We start from the raw sequence: 21,723 nt of genomic DNA, 5'->3' as shown, positions 1-21,723 counted from the left end.
TAAGGCTGGCTAATTAATTTATATGACAGGTTAAGAAGAGGAAGGATACAGGATGATTCCTAGGTATATAGCATAAGCACATGGGGTATGATGTTGTCATTTGCTGTGATGGAAGAAAAAAGAAGAAAAAAACAAGGTGTTTCATTCCGAACCAATTAAATGAGAAATGTGTATGTGACAGCCCGGTAGAGCTATTTAGTAGGTGGCCCCAGCTATACAACTGGAGTCTGGAGCACACAGAAGAGATGCAGGCTCCAGAAGGAGCACTAAAAGGAAGTGTGTACCTGAGAGAACAAACGACTAAGGCAACAGTCACAGTGCTATAGTTGGATGGATTTTAAAAATAAATATTAGTGTGATTTTTCAAATCATCCAAAGAAGGAGACCCTATTCATGTGTCACTCTAATTTGTCTGATGCTACTAGCTGGCAGTGCTCTGACCAGAGTCTGATTCAGGCCTGTCTTTCTTTCCCCTGATGAGAAGGAGTGGCCACCTCTGAGCCCAGGAGCATCCCCCACCTCCACTCCTGTGCTCCATGCTTCTCAACCACACCTGAATCTTCATGTCAACAGTGTGTACATTGCCGACTTGTGCTCTGACACCAAAATCCAATAAAGGTATGAATCAGTATAATTTCTAGATGCCAGATTACTAAAATCTATTTTGCTAAGCCCACTGCCAAGTGATAAACCAGGAAGCCTCTTCATGCGGATTCTCTGAAGGTCAAGGCACAAAAATAATGAAGGAATCTCTAACCTCTGGGGCCAGGATCCCCTCAAAAGTTAAATTTCGAGAAGCCCATCTGAGAGCCTGTAGAGGAAGGCAGAGAACATTTCCCACCCTCTAATTCTGTAGCTCAGAGAATTGGGCTGCTTGTGCCAAAGCTAAGGAATGCGGGCATATTCGGGGTTGCGTAAGATTCTCTGGATTATGAGAAAGCAAGTGTTCAAAGTCTTATGCCCTTTCCCAGGCCATGTGCCCTCCAATGTTGCTCTAAAAGAAGGGTTTTAATGGACATACTGGGGACAGGAGAGTAAGCAGGTTTTGTGCCCTGGAAAGTATTCTTATAAATGGAATCCTGGTGCCGAGAGTACATGAGCAGACATTTGTCTTCTATTTTTCTCTCTATAGATCAACCCAGGATGGGAATTATAATAGATGGAAGACAAAATACATCAGTTTACAGTCAATTCAGATGCAATCTGTTAGTATAAATAATGGCTAAAACGTGGTGGGAGAACCATCTGTCACTTTAAGGCCAACATACAGTTACTTTTAAGAAAAGAAGCTCTGGAAGAATAAATATATCCCAAGGATCTTAAGCTTGGAATGCATTTGAAGAAAAGGGGCTGAATTTTTCTCTCCCAGAGGATAAATAATGTTGTCAAGATTCCAGGCTTTTGTTTTGTTTAGTTTTTCTCTTCCTCAGGATTGTTCAGTTTAGGGCTTGGACCTTGGTGATTCTCCTGGCTCCACTTGGATTTGTGAGCAAGTATCCTCTTTAGGGGGGCAGCCCATGGCCAGGTACATAGTTTACTATTATATGCCCATGCCTGAGTGTGTCTGCTGTATGTAATGCACACACACACATACGCACACGCACATCTTTTTGCTTCTAAATCCAAGCCCTCTTTGTAAGTTAAGCGAGCCTAGAGAGTTGGAAACACACAGCAGCAAAAGGCTGGAGCTCGCAGCAACTGCGTAAAGCTGCATATGACATAAAACTGGATTATAATGTCATTCACTAACTGACAGATCATTTAGTGTCTTGGAAGAGGCTGTTTTCACACCGCTGAAGCTCTCACAGGGGAATTCGTGTGGGCTCCTTATTGTCAGAGCTATTTTTCACCCAATTTGTTTCCAAATGATGTCTAACCTGAGGTCTTCCCACTGAGAGAGGTTTAAGCCATGATTAATGAGGAGTGTTTGGCCAGGCCCACCTGGGAGATGGCCCATCTGCAAACTCAGGTAAGACGGGGAGGCCTACAAGGCATCAGCTTGTGAGCAGCGGGCAGCTTCCCGAGGCTCGAGCTTTCTCACCGCGGTGGCAAGGTGTTGGGTATTAGCCGCATAATGTTTCAGGAGGCGCTGGAGAGAAGTGTCACTCTCGCTGCTATTTTGTTCCTGAGATGTTCATGGGGGAAGTGCTCTGGGTCTTGGTATGAAAAGAAAAAAATCCCCATCCCTCAAGTTCATTTATTCTCCTGGAAGCTTTCACACATATGTATGGCAATATAACCAAATAGACACATACACAGAGATGGGGCTTTGTCTCCAAGGATGAGAGCATTGAGCCAACTGGAGTTAGCTGCATCATACGGTGGCCTCTTTGGACGTGGTACATCCGGTCTTTTTTAATGTCCTGTACCTAAAATGATCTGCTTTCCGTTATATTCAAATGGACCTGGTGTTTTTCTTTAAATGAATCACTTTCTCTGTGAAATAAATGCCAGAACAGACTTGTTTTTCACCAAGTCACTGGATAGTATCAATCCTCTACTCATTTGAATAATTTAGAATCTTGGGAAAGGGAGATGATTTTGCTAAAGAAAGAGAATAATGAAAATTTACTGAATATAAAGCCATGTTTGTTCTAAGACAAAATTACACAAGTGCAGACTGCCAAGGCATTCCAGACTCTTTATAAATAGCTCGCTGAAAAACTGCGTGAGTGGGTGGCACATAGTCATTCTCCATAACCGAGCTCATCCCCTCTCTCATTTAACACACATTCCAGGCGCGCTCTCTAGGCTGTCATTAAATATGACATCCCACAATTCCGTCTGTCAGGACTAAAATCTAACGGATCCAACTGTCTCCAAATAAAACAGATTGTTTGCTAGGGACATTTATGACCCATAAAGAGTGAGAGTTTATCCTGGCAAAACATTCCTTCTTGTAAACAACCAACATTCCCTGAATCTCACCAGCTGACTGTATCCATGTATTTCTCACTTGGCATTTGGCTTCATCCTCAGCTTCTTTGATGGCATCTTGTCCCCAACTGTTGTGCAAAAGACACTTTCTGTTGAATTGGTTCTACGTTCAGACACCAAAACAATCCCACACTTTCTTTAACTACTTCTGTTGCCAGCAACATGTTTACCATGATTTAGATGTCTATTATACGCATGAATGACTTGTCTACTTAATTTCATCAAAAAAATGAACCCTCATAAGTGGCACAGATGCTGGTATGATGGTAATCAAATTAGTTTTTGGACAGGTTTATGGCCACTTGCTGTCAGTGAAGCTCTCTTTGGCTATCTTCACTCCTAATACAGTTTTGATGGTGATTAATGGCTCCATTAATACACAGTTTGTGTTATGATAGACCTAACATTATGGTCTCATTTGCTGACCACAGATGACAATACATTTGGTTAGATTCAAGTCCACAACATATTAGCTATACAGCTAGTGCCAGAGTCTTCCTTTCTTGGGCCTAGGGTATATGTATTGAGGACTAACCGGTGCAGATAGCACTCTATTTGTGTCAAAACTCTTTTTAAGTGAATGTTCCTTTCAACGGTCTTTCTCTTTCCTTGTCTTTATCACAGGGATGTCGTCCCCCTAAATTATTCTCACTAACCCCATGTTCCATCCCTGCCTCTTTCACTCCTTGTCTTACTTGCTTTCACTTTTAAATTGCTCAGTCTTTCTGGATACAAACTTTGAAATAAATTCGTTTTTGTGACTGCTTGGATAATTTTCAAAAAAAACCTCTCATGATATCTCCTGAGAATCATTGTCTGTAAATTTTTTTCCCTCAGATGGCACACATCATCCCATTCATGGTTTTCCATCCTATTTCTTATATTTTTCTAAGAGTAAATATTAAATGGAAGTCTCTTGTGAGCAGCATGAGTTTATTTGCATTTGTTCAACTGAGCTGCTAATAGGATGAGGACAAAATGGGAGCCTTGTAGGCTAAACTACGGTAAACACATTAGGATTGTTTACACAGCTTTTTTATGTTTAAACAAACATGGTTTTTTATAATGAAATTGAGTTTCCTCCTGCCCATATTTGATTTTTATGTTCATCTGTGCACTTGCCTAAACTCCACCCACTTGCTGCTATGCAAATACAGATTATGCAAATTTTTGTTTTGAATTGGGGGAGCTGAGCAGATGCCGGTTTTAGCATACACAGTCTTCAGAAAAACTGCTTGAATAGACAGAGTATCATTGTAAAACTACCTAAACAGACATAAAGATTAATGTCTTCTTTTCACACAGACAAAAATGTTAAGGGCGTCTCCTTTATTCTTATGAGGAAAATCTGAGGTCGTTTTATAATAAGGCTCAATGTTAGAATTCACTCCCTTACCTACAAGCAAGACTCCAGACTAGGCCCCATCTACTGGGATAGATCTTTGAACCTATTAATTTATTGTGATCCCCCCTTCACTTAAGTAAATATGATCCCAGCTGTCTAGTAAATTGCCTTTATCGCTGGCATCTCTGCGGGCCGCTTGTTTGGTTGGTTGGTTTTTTAGTTGTCACCACATAAATTTACTGATACAAGTTTCATCTGTGTTTATTGATTTATTTACCCATTTATTTTTAAAACCACTTTATTGAGGTATGATTAACAAACAAAAAACTGTATATATTTAATGTAGACAACTTGATGGATTTGGAAATAAGTAAACACCCCTGAAACCATCACCTCTACCTAGGCCATAAACTTATCCAAGATCTCCAAAATCTTCCTCCTGCCCTCTTATTTATAATTATTATTTTGGTGTAAAAAGAAAATTTAATGCAAGCTTTACCCTCCCAGCAAATTTTGAAGTGTACAATACAAGCTTGTTGACACCATACTGTGCAGTACATCTTGAGGACTTATCCAACTTGTATAACTACAACTTTGTTCCCTTTGACTAATATCCCCCTATGTTCTGTATGTATTGAATATAAGCTCTGAAAAAGGCTTTGAAATATGAAGTTTCTCATTTATTCTTCTTTGGACTAAAATTGATAATAATGGTAGTTATGTATTCATTTGTATTCATCCGGTTAGAAACAACACAGACTTTTTTTTTTTTTTTTAGTAAAAGAAAATGGATAAAGGAATAACTTGTCAAAGAGAAGCTTTGCAAATAACTTGGGAGACCTAAAAATACATGGGAGAGAAATAATCCCACATGGATGTGGGATCCATTTAAAAAATGGATTCCTACATAGAGTTATCATTTGCTCCAAATTTTGAGGAAGGCATCTGGCTAAGATTATGTTTTTGCAGACCACTAAGCTATTTATCCAAGAAGCAGATCCAGTATTGCCAGTCTCATAGCTTCAAAAGGATTAATACCAACAACACCCAGCCAGAGTACATCAGAAGGAAACAAATTCAGGGCATATGTTGCCGACTGCATTATACCTTACATAGCAATTGAGGCTTTTCTTTGCTTTTCCTATTTACTAAAATCAGTAATAAATTTTGGAAAAACCCGAGAACAGGGGCATCTGAGGGGTTCCATCAGTTAAGCATCTGACTCTTGATTTTGGCTCATGTCATGATCTCAGAGTCATAAGATCAAGCCCTGAGTAGGGCACTGTGCTGAGTGTAGAGTCTGCTTGAGATTCTCTCTCTCTCTCTCTCTCTCTTCTTCTCTCTTCCCCTCCACCCTGTGTGCACTCTCTATCTCCAAAAATAAAAATAAAAATAAATTAAGTTAAATTTAATTTAAAAAAATAGCTTGAAAAAACCCTAGAACAATGATACTTTCGGAAACTCCCTGATATAGGTCCATTTGGATGGTTCTGTGATGATGGATTTGTACGTCTTGTATTTCCATACCCAGTGATGGACCACAGTAGGTATTCGATGACTGTGTTGGAGGTAGTTCTCTAAAAAGACATTTCAGAAAACACATTTGGTATGTGAGACAGTCTTTAGTGGGTGCTGGGTCCAGGAGTCCACACCACTGGCAGCAATAAATGTTGACGGGTCAAAGATCCCTTAGGTCATCAATGGCACATGGGGTATAGCATCAGTCTTTGCTCACTGTCATTCAGAAGCCACTGACATTTTCACGACTGCTTCAGGGTAATCAGTCAGCCGAATACACTTTCTTGTACCCCTTTGATCTGGAATCAATCTCTAAAAGTTCTTCATGATGACCTGGGCCTTGTTTAAGAATTTAATAATTTCCCAGGTGAATCCCATTTTGGTTCCCTGAGGATCCTGATAAACAAGCTCCAGTCTCATTGTTCATTCTTTCAATAAGTCATTCATTTAACTAATAACTAATATCAGGAACTATGTTATGTTCTGGGAATTTTATTTATTTATTTATGTTTTATTTTTTATAAAGATTTTGTTTATTTATTTAAGAGAGAGAGCACAAGAAGAGGGAGGGGCAGAGAGAAAAGGCAAAGCAGACTCCCCACTGAGCAGGGAGCCCAATGTGGGGCTCAATTCCAGGACCCTGGGATCATGACCTGAGCCAAAGGCAGACACTCAACCAACTGAGCCACCCAGACACCCCATGGTCTGGGAATTTTAAAAGGAATAGAAAACAGTCCCTGTCCTACCGGGATTCAATGTTAGGACAAGTAGGAAAACCATCCCAGTTGGATCAATGTTATATTACAGTTGGGGTAGACCAAACTCAGAGAATCAAGGTACTTTTCCTGGGGAATGGTACCTTTGAATGAGAGTGAGTAGTAATTTCTAGGTAAGAAAGCCTAGAAAGGGTGATTCCTCATCACCTCTTTTCACCCAAATACCCTTGAAGATTCCAGTTCATTCAGTAAATAGTTGGAGGTCATGAATAAATGAATAGTTGATCCAGTATTATTATACATTCTTTACATTATATGATATGGTCAAAACCAACTTTTTACGGACTTTGAGGGTATATAAGCTGATGCTTCACAACGTGATACCAATGCAGGAAAATGGGCCAGAGACGTGCTTGTCTTCCTGACTTACTGTCCTCTTAGGAACCAGGTTAACAACTTAAGGGCAGGGACTGCAGCTTCTAGGTCTCACTTACTTTTACAATGCCTTATAGGGACTGCTGATTTGATCTAGAATTTCTGGGATTCCAAGATTATAATAAGCCTATTAAAAAGAACTAAACAGCAGTTTGCTAATTGATGTTTTAGTGGCCTAAAATTGATCATGCATTTTTCCAATTTTTCATTTAAATTGCACAGAAGGGTGAAGTAAATGAAGCCTAGTGAGAATAAATTGAAAAGTAAAGTGATAATTTTCTTTCCATTTAAAAAAGTCTATTTACTTAATGTGCAATAGCTACAAAAAAGTAGGTTGTGAATCAGAAGGTTATGAAGAAAACTGCTGCTTCCTTTCTGAATAAAGGGAAAATTTCATAACTGATGAGTTACATGTATTCACTCAGCATGTTTCATCACAGGGTACCATCTTGAGGACTGAGATGAAATACAGCATTTTCTTTCCCACCTCACTTTGCATGCACATACCAGGGGCATGATGATATGTATCTTCATTTCTACACTTCGTGCCCATCTAAAAAGAAAATACTTGCCCTGAAGTCTTATTAGTGTTTATTCATTGGTTTACCATCAGGGCAACAAAGGGTGTTTTCTATGCTATTATTTGTCATTTGATCAATTGGTGGCTATATCTCAACTTACTTTTATTATGTTGTTTCTGCCTTCATTTGCTCTCCTGAGAGAATGATTTATAGAGTAGTTTGGGATTTAGTCTGTATCACATTGAATTCTTTTTGTTAAAATCTACAGTGTAGTAAGAGAGACCATCAAGAAGCTGTAATGGACTTTAGGTCAATTATTGTTGGGGAAGCTGAGCGAGGGCCAGTACCAAGTGAGAATGAGAAAACCTTGCCATCCTACAACAGAAACAGTCACTGATTCCCAAAGCTCTATTAAGATAATTCCACTCTGAAGCATTGAGGAGCTACTACTCTTGGAGAGCAATCTAATATCTCACTTTGGCTAAAAGACAACAGTAAATAATAGACTAGATCATTAGAGGCACAACACTCTTGTGTCTGGCTGTGCAAATGTGATAAAACTGATCTAATAGTGACTTGAAAAGTGAACCAAATCATCAAGCCTTCCAGGACTTCCTGAAAGAATAATTAGCAACCATCTAAAGATTGATTCTAGCCTATAGGTAGAAAAAGTTACAAAGAAGTCCTCTGGCCCCTAAGAGAAACAAGTAGCATCTAAATATCCCTCAAGTCCACATGAGAGGCTGTGATGACAGAGCATTTGTGACATCATTATGTCCTAAGATCATAGGATATTGATGAGGGAATTTGCTTTATCAAGGAGGAAAACACGGAGAGTGCATGAGAAGATGAAGTCCCTAAGAAGTTCCCTTTAGTTCTTCATACCTGGGGTGGTTTGCCCATATTTTAGGAAATATAGAACCACCCAATAAGGAAACCTAAGTCAAGGTAACTGGAGTCAGTTGAATGTTAAAGTCATTGTACTCCTTACGAGTTATATCAATATCCCCTCCTTAACTATGGAATAATTCTAACATGCTCACAACTGCTCTGTTTTAAAGATATCTGGATCATTATCTTTCCTAGAAGAATAGTGGAGGACTGGACGTGGCCACTCCAAGATGGGCAGATTCCTATACCACGGGTGGCAGTTCAGCTCAGCTGAGAGTTTGCTTCTAAGTCACAAGACAAGGAACAATGTGCAGGCACAGGACTTTTTATCCATGGGCACACAGACATTGCAGAGAAAGAACACTAATATTTTGACAGTTGAGAAGGATTTAGAATAAACAGCAGTAAAAGCTTTTCAACTAAAAGATTCATTTCTGCCACGTGGCACCCCATGTAGGTTGGGAGCAGTGGATCCACTTCAGTGTTAGTGAGTCCTGTGGCTTGATCCCTAGGCCCTGCCCTTTTCTCTATATTCACTCACCTTCTCCAAACAGCCCTCTTCTTCCAACATTCTTCTTACTAGCAGGGCCCTCCACATTCTCCTATCAAATCCATCCCTCCATTCAAGATCAAATCAAAATCTCATCCATTCTGTAAGGCCTCCTTTGGCCTCTCTCACCTAATCACTCATTTTTCAGAAATCCAGTGGCAGGGTTTTTTTCTGTGCCTTCATTTGGCATTATACATTCTTTGGCCATTTTTATAATTTCTTCTTCTATAAGTTTTATGTTTAATCTCTTCAATGATATAGTGAATTATTTGAAGTCAAGACTAAATCTTTGGTACCTTTCCTCCCCTGAGGAATAATTAGCCTCCAGTGAACTTCCATCCGTGGCCAAACTACATGTTGATTGGCATATACCGTGGCCACATATGCATAGTTTAACTTCCAAAAGCATTTAATACCATTAGTGTGTTGGTCTCTGGCAGCTTTTAAGGAAATTTGGCTACCCAAAGAGATTGACTCTGATCCTAAACCTCTTCCTTTGTGATGTGCCAATTGTGTCAGAATTGATGTTCTCTTTAATTCATTCTCTGTCACCAAAAAATTACTTCTGGGCTACGGATTAGGTTTAGTTTTATTAAATCTACCTTATGAAGCCAGGCTCTAGGATGCAACAAGAGATCTGGAAGCCATTGTTGAGTTGTTCCAGGAAAGTATTCCAATGTGACACTCTATGAATGTCATTCACATCCCTGAAATAGATGGATTCCTGGACTCTCTAAAAATGCAGTCAAGAAATCATGTTAGAGATTATAGGTAAGTTTTAGACTCATCACAGTTATAAGCTGGTGATCAACCTTAAGGAATCAGTCTGCAATGAGGGAAATTTTTTTTCAGTAAAAGTTTTCCCCTTGGAATACAAAAATAAAACCAGTTATGTTATAGTACCCTACTAAAAAATGCCAGTATTGACCAAGAAGTAAGAGACAAAATTCATAATCCAGTCATTTTGTTTGGTCAACTGTCATAGCAACAATGGAGCAGCCAGCAACAACCTGAACCAAAGATATATCAAGCAATGGCTTCCTTCCTTTGTAGAGACCATGTTGTGGACCTACCAAAATGTCATGCATGACTGGAAGGCAGAGGTCTACAATATAGTTAGCTTACCAAGTAGTGACCGCTACTGCCATTCTCTTAACCTGAATGTGTCTAAGTAATATCAGGGAACTCAAAGAAGTATTTTCCGGGGCACTTGAATGAGAAGAAGAGGATAAATAGGGAGAGTCCCTAAACAAACACCATCTCTATCACAATTGAGAAAATTTGTGAGATTTTGATGATTACAAAAGATCTGAATTGCCCTGGGCAAAAGGCTCCAGCCAAGCATGAGTGTTAGTTGGAAAGACCATATGCAAAAGAGAAGCCAAAGGTCAAGCACCCCACAATCAAGGGAAAGCATCTTTCTGGAAGAGTCTTTCAGAAAAAGAGTAGGAATGAAGCAACAGCATGCCAAGCAGAAATATCAAGGAAAGCAAGTGCTACTGAGTGCATAGCCTGAGTCTCTAGAATGTAGACGCAGCACATTTTTTATGGGAACCCAGTGATCACTTAGGGAGGAGAAGGAAATTATTAAAGGTTCTAAGTCAACATGGACAAAAGTATTGATTTTGCCTTCTGACCTGTTTTTAATTGTCTGCTCATAACCCTTCTTTTTATTCTGCAGAAAACTCAAGTTCAAAGACTGATTTGGACCCCAGTTCTTTCTGTTGGCTTATTAAAAATAAGTATTTCTTTATCTTCTAAATACTGCCAAGAAAATTCACTCATTATTTAGTCTTTGGAAAAAAGATATTTTAAATATGTGACTATTATTTCATTTATCTGCTCTTTTCAAAGCACTTAATTAAATATCCTCTAGTCCCTGCATTTGTAGAGTAAAGCAGTTTAGAAGATCTGAAATGGCCCTTTGACTAATAATAGTTTAGAGTCCATATGTCTAGTTTTTTGTAAGATATTTTGTTAGTCCCAATCCTGAAATTTCCTCCTTTAAAATTAAAATTTAATTTTAAAAATTAAAATTATGGTATATGCCACATGAAAAGTTATCCACTAACTTACACTATTATACTTCTCTTTACTATTGCTAAGATCTGTGTTCTTACAATTCAAATGTAGGGCCCAATTATCACTGCATATAAATAACTCTTTAAAGACTTGAAAAAAAACTGTTTTTTTTTTTTTTTCCGGAACACGAATTATCCGAGTTTTCATGATCTAATCCATTATTCGTTCTATTTTTTTAAAAGTATCTTTTGCTTTTAAATTCCTCTTTTTGTTCTTTCTTCAAGTTAAATAATATTTATTTATTTATTTATTTATTTATTTATTTTTAAGTTAAATAATATTTAATATTTAATTCTGTGATTTGTCCATGATAATTTGCCTCAAAAGCATTAGTAATAACATTAACTTGATATATATATATATATATATATATATATATAGGATTACATTTAAAACAGGTAACTCATTTGAAAAGTGCTCTTATTTTAGATTTGCTTTTAATTAAAATATTAAATACTTTGCGGACATTATGTTTCTTGAGCTTTAGATTGAGGACTTACCCGTTTTTATTTACATTCATTAGTCAGGCAAAAATGATGTTTATTTTAAACACTATTTGCTTAAAACATCTTTTTTCAGCTTCGTATTTCTTGAAGCTTGCATCAAAAAAAGGTGCCATTTCTTTCGTAAATGACTTCCAAAGGTATCACTGGAACATCTATTGTCCTCAAAGAGCACATGGAATTGCCTGCTGGCCTTTTAAATATGTTTTTGCTTTCCATGGCATACTGTAACCACCATCTGATCATTATTTGGGAATCTGAGTTCTTTCCAGGGTTGAAAAGAGTCATTATGCAGTATTTTGAAACTCTGTGAGTATATACACGTTCTGTCAAAGTCAATCTCTTAGCGGTGTAAATGATCCTCAGATTTTGATGTTGGTTCCAGGGTGGGAGCTAGCTGTTGGTGGTGAATTCCTGAGCCAGGTATGACGGAAAAGAGAGCAGCTTCCATTGCTCAGACCTCCCACCCCACTGGACTAGCCACAAACGTCTAAAGCCAGGCTGCCAGGCTGGCTGGGGCTGCTGGCTCAGAACAAGATGGGAAGAAGTGAGGAGCATGGCAGGAGAAGAAAAGTCTTCCAGCGTTTTTGGTGCCTCTTTGTTTGACTGTTGGGGAAATCTATAAAAGACATTTGCATTCATCTTTGGCAAAGTTTAATGTGCCCTATGAGCTCCATATTTAGATTGCAGGTTTTAAGTTTAGCCCTTATAAAAAGCATCCCTTCTAAATGTACTCGAGTAATTATGATGCTAAAATTAAAAAAAAAAACAACTTTTCTGCATTCTCTACCTCTTTTCCTCTTAATTTTTAGATTATGTGTCAAATAGTAAAGAAAGATCTTCAACTGGCTGACATGGGTCTCATGTTTGTTACTATCCTTTCATTTTTTCTTGAACATGAGTGTAATATTACATAAGTCATGATGCCAATGGAAGTTATCCATTCATATTTTAAAGGCTAATGGTAAGAGAAATTCATGTGTTTAGGCTTGGGTCTTTACCGGCCCCTAGAGTCATCTCTTTGTCTTCACATGATAACTGCTGATTTTAAAGTATATTTTGACATCCTGTTAATGTCCAGATCTGTTTCTAATCATATGGAACAAAACATTTAGCAAAAGTCCAGGAAAAGCCCTCTCAAGTTGCACTTGACAACAAAAGCTCTAACTTGTGGCACCCCAAAGATTACTTTTTTGCCTCTTCGATTGTCGGCCCTAGTGATTTCATCTGTAATATGTATAGTGATTGTTTGCAGCCTGGCAACAGCCCGAAGGAGTGAGGGGGGCTGGAAAACTATAGCCCCTTGTTAGTTGCAGTCCAAACTTCAAAGGCTTTGGGAACATTGAACAGACAGGTTTCAGCAGCCGATAAAGCAGCCCTGCAAACAAAAGGCAGCTTCCCTCTCACCGAGGTGTCTCCAGATCCAGGGTGATTTTCAACCCACTTTTTTCTTTTATTTGTGATGAAACTCCTGGCAATGAGAAAGACTCATTCTGCCCACGGTTGTGTGCCCCCTTGATTCAGCATCAGAGGGAGAGATGGGCATTTATGGCACCATAAATCAAGGGATAAACCATACATGAGCAGCTGGCACATGTGCTAATAACTATAATTATTAATCATGTCAATTTCACACCCTTCAAATTTATGCTATGTGCTTTCTGTAGGAAAGCCATCCCTGGCGCCTTGAGCTGTTTATGGTATGAAAATATGATGTGCTGATGGTCTTTGATAATTGTCTTATGACAGTATTGATCTGCCTACAATTGGGTTTGTAGGGCATCGAAGCCCTGCAAAGTGGTTGTCCTTGTCTCCTGGTATATATCATTGTCACACATCCCCCATTGTTAGTGAGTGGCGTGAATTACTTTCAGCATTTGGCCAAGTCTCTGGCTGCTAGGTCACCATTATTCTATCCTTATGTCACTGTGAGGACATTTACTTTGATGTTTCCTTTGTACCTCTTCGAAGGCAAAATCCTTTAACTTCAGAATGGTAGCCTGCAGCAGGGTTTCAAAGAGAAAAAAACACTACAGGTTTGGGGCCGGCAGATGCCAAAAATTATGGAAAAATGCGCTCCCCCAAAGAAAGGCAATTTTTGCTTTCCTTCCCTTGCCCCTATCAAGGCTTGTCTGCAACAGGGGAGGTGTGGTGAACTGGGAACTGGAGACTCCGATCAATTGCCAAGTCTTCTGCTCATTAAATAGACCCTTTCAGGACACCCCAAAGTTGCTGCCGCACAGTGAATTATGAATCTCTGCACAGATGGTCAAGCTAAGAAATCAGTGTGGCCCTGAGTGAGCAGTTACCTGGGGCGAAAGGGGCCAGTTAGTTCCCAAGTGATTCATCCACTATGAAATCATAATGTATCTTAAAAGCAAAGCCCTCCAAGACCAAGAGCAAAGCAGCATCTTGCTGGTTGTTCTGCATATTAATTTGACCTTGCAGCCAATCATCTCTGAGAGGCCGCCAAGAGTGCAGAGTGCATGGGACTCTGCCCACTTGTCTGGAGCTCTACAGGCCCTCATTGGGCAGTGTCAGAATCACTCCTGCTGTCTCTACAGCTGCTCTGTTCCAATGACCCCCGGAAGGTTCTGGGGATTGTTAGAAGAGATTTCTATTAATCAACTACAAACCGACTGTTACAATTTCACACTTTTTTTCCCATCATTTCACACATTTAATGAATTTGGGTGTCTTTTAAATTCAAAACATTTACAATCGGGCCAAAAAAAAAAAAAAAAAAAACCCACCCCACAGCTCCCCTCCCCTCCCCCCAAAGAAACCTCTTTAGCACAATAGGCAGCAGCAAGACATCAAGACTCGGTTGCTGAAACTGGCCGTTCCACCCCGACTGGCCGCCCCGAGATTGTTAGCAGACGGGAGCTGGCCCTGGAGGCCTCGAGGACATCACCAGTGAGCAATCCGTGGAGTCCTCTGAAGTTGCAGTCGGTGGTGCCTGCAAGGATTTCAGGCAGGCCTTTTCTCGGCCAGACTAGAGTTCAAACCTCAATCTCGCCTTTTTCCAAAACAACCTCAAAGAAATCATGAAAATCCCCCCTTTCCGGGCAGTCTGAGCCTCCTCATTTCTCCAGGCTCCCCCAGGAGGCCCGCAGCAGTGAGACCCTCCTGCTCCCTCCACTCCCTCCCCCCGACCCCAGACCACTGGTCACTGGGAAACGCACTCAGGGGCTCTACTCAAGCTGAGGTCCCTGTATGGCTCACAAAGATCCAGAACCTTCCAACCACTTAGCGTGTGTTTGCTTTTAAACCTCTAAGCCCGGCACGGCTGACGTCTCCACCGTGTACGAAACTTCTGGCGTCGCGCGTGGCTCCGGGGCCGACTGCCCACCGCAGCTTCGGGTTCTCCAGGACCAGGGCTTCCCTCCCGCGTGGGCGCCTCTGCCCGCAGACCTAGGGGCCTGGATTGTTCTCTAGCAACCCCTGCTGGTCGACGCGGATTGCCGGAGACTAGTCCAGAGGCCTTCCTGCATCCCCCCCAGGAGGGAGAGCTGGGAGCGCAGGACAGGTGCAGGAGGAGACAGTAGGAGCAGTTAGGGACTCTAAAGTAAAAAAAAAAAAAGTCGTGGTGAGCACTGAGGAATGTGTAGAATTCTCAAATCAATATGTTGTACGTCTGAAATTAATATGACATTCTATGTCAATTGTATTTCAATGAAAAACAATCAAATTTGATTAATGTTAATATTTGCATGAGGGGAATAAGAATCTACTAATCTGTGGATATCTAAACGTTCTTTCCATAAAAGTTCATTAGGCTTCCTTGTTGATTATAGATTCCTAGATATGTTACTTTGTTTAAAAGTTTGCAAATTTTGGGCAGCCCCGGTGGCTCAGTGGTGTAGCGCCGCCTTCGGCCCAGGGCCTGATCCTGGAGACCCAGGATCAAGTCCCATGTGGGGCTCCCTGCATGGAGCCTGCTTCTCCCTCTGCCTGTGTCTCTGCCTCTCTCTCTCTCTCTCTCTCTCTCTCTCTCTCTCTCTCTTTCTCTGTCTCTCATGCATAAATAAATAAAATCTTCAACAAAAAAAAGTTTGCAAACTTTGGGACGCCTGGGTGGATCAGTGGTTGAATGTCTGCCTTTGTTCAGGGCATGATCCCAAGATCCCTAGATCAAGTCCTGCATCCGGCTCCCCGCAGGGAGCCTGCTTCTCCCTCTGCCTGTGTCTCTGCCTCTCTCTCTGTGTCTCTCATGAATAAATAAATAAAAATCTTTAAAATAAAATAAAAGTCTAAGAATTTTGTCTTCCTTCATTTGTATAATTGTTAGTGAGCTCCTCCTGCCAAAATAACATCAATATGTTACTACATAAACTTAAATATTCAACTTTTTTTTCTTTTTCAAGTAAAATGTAATAGATTTTTGTAGGTCCCTAAAAGTATCATGGGCACTTTGCTTGTTAATGGAGAAGACAGTTTTGTCTCTGTCTCAAACATCGCCCCAAGGGCACTGGAACACTTCTTCAAATTGCCTTTGTGTCTAAAGACATTATGGCACCACTTTACTGGTCAACCTGAATGCCTGGTTCTTACTTCTATTTTAATAACCATTTCCTCCAACTCCATATAGTAGATTTTTAAGCAAGACTTGGTTACTAGTCAGGAAGCCACTGTAGGGAAGGAAAAAGTTTTCCTCACCCCTTTAGGGTCTCTGGCTGAATCTGAAAATTAAACCAGCAGAGACAAGATAAACAGGAGAAAAGCATTCACATTTATTTACTTAATGTAAGTTTTGTGTGACACTGGAGTGTTCAAAGATGCAGACCTGTGTTTTTGTGCTCGGTCTGAAGAGTGGACAGTCATGGAGCAACATGGTAGGTTAAGGAGTATGAGGTAAGCGTTGTAAACTGGGAAAAACCTATTTGTTCAGATTCTTCGTTGTCTTTAGAGAGAAGGATGCCCTTTTCCTTTGGGTACTTGGAGGGCATGTCCGTGAGGGTTTTATGACCTGCTTCAGGGGAGAGGGGGCAGAAAGTCAAGGGGACTACCTGCTTCTGGTATGTTCTCAAACTCCTTCAGTTTGAAATATTCAGTGTGCCAGGGTGCCACATTTTGGGGGTAGCATGTCCTGAACTCCATAACCACCCAAGCAGCTATGATCACAGGCTCTGGATTTTGTCTTGCCTCCAGGATTGAAGATCTAGCCTTAACTTCCTACAAGCAATTCACCGTACCTGGAGACATTGGACAAAGCTGCAAATGAGTCTACTTGCACACATGCACATACACACCCATTTTTACCCATAATGTGTTCTGGAAAAAAAAAAAAAAAACAAGCTCCTCGTTTCTCTTCTTTTAATTAAATTGCCACAGCCAGGCCTTAAAGAATGAACCCAAGAATTTGCTTTCTTAGGAAATTTTTCCATAAGCAAATCCAAAAGACCTCATGTCAGTCATCTGAGTGGCTGACGTTCTAGGATGGAGGCAAGCCGGTTGGAGAGAAATGCTGCCAAGGGACTGCATTCCTGGGAGTCTGGACTAGGTGTCTGCCCTGCCCCTCAGCAACAGGCAGACGAAGGAGATGTGAGGGCAGGATCAATTTGCCGCTAGAAATGAGACATCCAAATCCAACAGGGACTTTTTTCTTCCTCTTCTTTTTTTCCCGCCTTCCTTTTGAGGATGGTGCTCCCTGACAAGGAATATCGGAGAAAAGCACAGCTTCCTTCAGCTGTCCCTTTCTGTGGGTTTTCCCATACGAAACTATGCCCAGGCTGCCACTTTGCACTTTGTTATTATGACAGGAAAAAATGAATTTCTAATGTGCTACCTCTCCCAGCTGCAAGGAGCTTGTGGATCTTGTCACCAGGCACCCCAGGGTAATGAGTCTGAGTTGAGGTGGAGGGCCAGTGTGCGGAGCATCATGTTAAAGATTTAAAAATACATATATATTTTGCCATCGGCATGGAGATGTTCTTAGGAACAAAGGGAAACTCACAAACACACATTGCGTGGAAAGGCTTTTGTACCGATGTCCCATGTTGAGCACCTGACTGTCACACCCACCAGTTTTGTCATTAATTCTCAGAACGCTCTCAGATCGCCTTAGTCCCCTATTTACATACCAAGAAACTGTAGGTCAGAGAGACCAAGTATGCTGCCCAAGTTAGTAAGTAAAGCTAGTAAGTGACTGAGCTCCAGCATTTCCCACCCTGACGCCCTATAGTTCAATTGTGTTGCATTGTATTAAGTAGAAATTAGTTGCTCTCTACCCTGTCATGTGGCAAGAACGGGTCTGTCTGTGTTCCTGACAGCATTTGGTGTGTTATTCACATCCACTGAGTGCATGTGTGTGAGTAGGCTGAGTCTTTAAATTTGCTTGGTCCCTTCCAGAATTTTCAAGCCATGCAGGTGAGCAGCTACTCCCATCACAGAAGGCTGATACAAGGAGCAGAAAAAGGTCTGAGAGGCCCTTGTGGGTCAACTCGGATTCTTATCTCAAGGGTGCCTTAGGTGCAGACCAACGTTTCACATTTGAGTGATTGTAACATCTTCTCAGCTGGTGATTTGGACCTCCCTGGGGGGGCTCCTTTGACACTAGTGAAAAATTTTAAACCTGATTCTGATCATCTCAGGCTACCTGTTTGCTTACAAATAATTCTACCAGGGTTCTTAGCATCTGTGGCAACTTGCTCTTTGCCTCTCACATCCATTCTTTCCTTCTTCCTGGATACATAAGCTCTACTCCAATCCCAGTCAGAGACCATGCTTCTTAGCCGCCTTGTGACGACATGGTCATGTGACTGAATTCTTGGCAATGGAATAAACTGGATTTATGAAGTGATAAATAAGCTTAATTAAAAGAAAATCTCTCCCCTGGCTTTTCTTTCTTTCTCTGTCCCATGAGCTAAAACAGGGATATGGTCATGGCCCAGTTTCAACAGTGCATGCAAAGTCAATGTCCCTGCGGAGGCAGAGCAATAAGAAGAAAGGAACACAATCTCTGACCTACTACCATTTTCCCCAAATCTGTTTTTTGAATTAGAAATAATTTTTGCCTCGGGGCACCTGGGTGAATAAGTTAGTTAAGCGTCTGACCCTTGATTTTAGGTCAGGTGATGATCTCGGGGTCATGGGATGGAGCCCTGAGTCAGGTTCCTATGCTTAGTGGAGAGTTTGCTTCTCCCTCTCCCTCTGCCCCTGCCCCTGCTCACATTCTCTCTCTCAAATAAATACATAAATAAATAATATCTTAAAAAGAAATAATTCCTGCCTTATTTAAGCCACTACAGCTTTGGGGCTCTTTATTCCAGCAATTTGGTGTTACTCTAACTAATGAAGCACTACCTTTGTCAGTAGACTTCCTACCTCCTTTTAAATATCATCAGTGGCCATACCTCCAAATGCTTTCTATACTCCAAATATAAATTATAAATCTTCCAATTATATGATGAAACCATACATAAAAGCTCTTTTCAGCCCTTTTACAGAGGTTGTTGTTAACTGGTTACCCATCATACACATCCCTTTCTGGCAATATTTTGATGTCTCTTTGAAACACCTAACTTTCTCTCATTCTTAGCCATGTGATTAGGATGGGATTGGCCCACCTCCAGTTTTAGGGATGGTTTTTGATTGGCTGAAATCACAGCTCCTTTCCATCAGCTACATGGTAAATTAAGAGATGAGTACAAAACCCAATCAGATCAAATAAGCATAAATGAATCCCAAGAATTTTCCCACATTCCTCTAGATGATGAAGGGTGGAGATATACAGCCTGGAACTGTTTTGTCATTTTGCTTCCATGAGCAGATCCAGCCTGATGGAGAAATGCAGAGCTGAGAGAGTCAGAGAAGGATGGAGCCAGATTTTTGATAACAGTCCTTGAGCCCTAGATCATCCTATACCTGGAGACAGACCTTCTCATCTTCTGATTCAAGCCGATTTGTATTGGGTGGTCTGTGACCTTTAACATAAGGCATTCTAAAATACTTTTGCATGATATTCCTTTGGACCAGTTTGTTCTGAATACCTTTCCCTATTGGCAAAACTCCTATTCATTCTTTAAGACTTAGGCTATCTTTCACCTTCTCTGAAAATTTCAACTGCCCACCAATCCTCTATCTTTCAGCCAGAGTTAGTTGCTTCTCCCAAAATGCTTGAAATTCTTCACATTGATTTTTATCATTTTTATCATGTGTTGTAATTATTTACTTAAGAGTACAATTCTCCCGGCCCGCGCGCCGCCCGCCTGTGGCTGCCGCCTCGCGGCCTCGGGACCCGGACGGAGCGGCGCCCAACGTGGTGGCGCGGGTCTCGCAGTGGGCGGACGACCACCTGCGCCTCGTCCGGAACATCAGCACCGTAATGGCCATAGCTGGAACAATGTTACTTCTAAGAAGCATCCGGATGATTTTATGTTTTTTGAAAATAGTGACTACTGATGAGAAGAGCAAGCTAAGGAGGTAGAAAAAGAACATTGGAACATTAGGGAACCAAAAATTCTGTGGTGTGACAGTTGGAGAACTTTAGCTACAAACATCAAAATTTACAAGTTCTTCAGATATTCCAGTAGAATTCATAAGAAAGAATGTCAAACTACGTGGACGATTACGCCGAATAACTGAAGATGGTTTAGAAATTGAGCATATTCCCATTACTTTACCTATTATATCTTCATGGAAAAAAGAGCCCTGTGGTGTTCTGCTGGTTAAGCTGGCAGGAGTAGAACTCACTGAAACTGGGAAGTTGTGGTTACAGGAAGAGTTGAAGCCTTCCCAACTGCTTTGGTTTCAACTTCTTGGAAAGGAGAATTCAGCGATCTTTTGCTATCTTCTAGTGAATAAGATGGGACTCAGGGTAATGAAGTGGAAGAGGCTGCATGCAGCCTAGCTCTTTCTGGCTCTCGAGCTCGCACTTCACCTTACATACTTTAGCTTGTATTGCTTCCTACGTGACCCAACTATGCGGTATGCAGACTCTGGGTAGATATTTTAGTGTGAGTCTGAATGAAGAAATTTTGAGAAGAGGCCTTGGCAAAACTGTTCTTGTTAAAGGGCTAGATTATGATTCTAAAATCTATTGGACAATTCACAAAAAATTACTTAAAGCCGAATTAACAGCCTTAAGAAAAGGAGAAGGAATATGGAAGGAAGAATCTGAAGAAAGTTATTTGGAAAAATTCAAAGGCTCCTGGACAGAAATATGGAAAAAAGACAGTTATTTTAAAAAAATTGGGTCAGATTTCAATTTGAAAAAAGAAAGTTATTATGACAAATTTAGAAGGATTTATGAAGCATGGAAAGACAACATAAATAACTACTCCTTAATACTGAAGTTCAGAGAACTTATGAATCGCATACACTTCCGTAGAAAAGGATGAAATATTCCAAGAGGTCTGGAGGTGACCCACCCAGAAAAGAGCAAAATATGTTTTCATTGAGTTGAAATGGAAATTTCTCCAAATAATTGAAGTTGCACTCTAACGGTATTTAAATATTTAAGAGATGATTGTTTTAAATGTAATATCAGAATAATTTAAGCAAACTGTGCTTACTATGCCTTGGGAAAAACGACATACTCTATAATGTTACCAGGATAAAGGTTGTATTCCTGTAGTGGTAATATTTGAAGAGAGAGTTTAAGTATTGGATACTGTTACTTTAGTTATTTGGGGCAGCCAAATTTAATTTTTGTTGAAAGAGAATATCTGTTTATTCTTCCAGTTTTTTTCAGTTTTGATTACTTCTAATAAAATAACTCTTTATAAAAAAAAAAAAAAAAGAGTACAATTCTCCCAAAAGACCTAATGACTGTGGGGTTGTGTCATTAGACTTTGGGGTTGAAGATCATGCCTATTTGGGGCATAAGTTCTAATCTAGAAAAATACTTGGAATGTAAGCACTCAACACATTTGTTATTTTTATTATTGGATGAAGGAAATAAAGTTTATTTCAATTAGTAGCAAGAAAACAATGACTTGACAGATTTTTTTCCTCACTAACAGAATTTGTTGCTTTGTGAGGTAGTGAGCTGCCCATTATTAGAGGGGATGAGCAGAACCTGAGTAATAATAAGTAACAGTAGCCCTGCTTACTATAGTAGAGGAAATTCAAGTCATGGGCATCCTTTTAGTTCTAAGATTTTCTGAGTGATGTCTCATTTCAATTCACTTGATTCTGTCTGTATGGTGATTGTAGTAAAATCAAAGTGAACACAAAATCAGAAACCCAAAAGGCTAGATGAAATTTTGGTTAAAGCTATTAC

At 40.3% G+C, this 21,723-nt stretch overlaps 1 pseudogene; it reads left to right on the top strand.

Annotated features, from left to right (window-relative positions):
- Nucleotides 1-19,708: 19,708 nt before the first annotated feature.
- On the top strand, nucleotides 19,709-21,224 carry LOC112919424 (protein C3orf33-like; annotated as a pseudogene).
- Nucleotides 21,225-21,723: the final 499 nt, after the last annotated feature.

This window comes from Vulpes vulpes, chromosome 1 (assembly GCF_048418805.1).
Source record: "Vulpes vulpes isolate BD-2025 chromosome 1, VulVul3, whole genome shotgun sequence".
Lineage (NCBI taxonomy): Eukaryota > Metazoa > Chordata > Mammalia > Carnivora > Canidae > Vulpes > Vulpes vulpes.
Note: the sequence above shows the minus strand (reverse complement) of the source record. Positions and strands in the feature narration are given on the sequence as shown.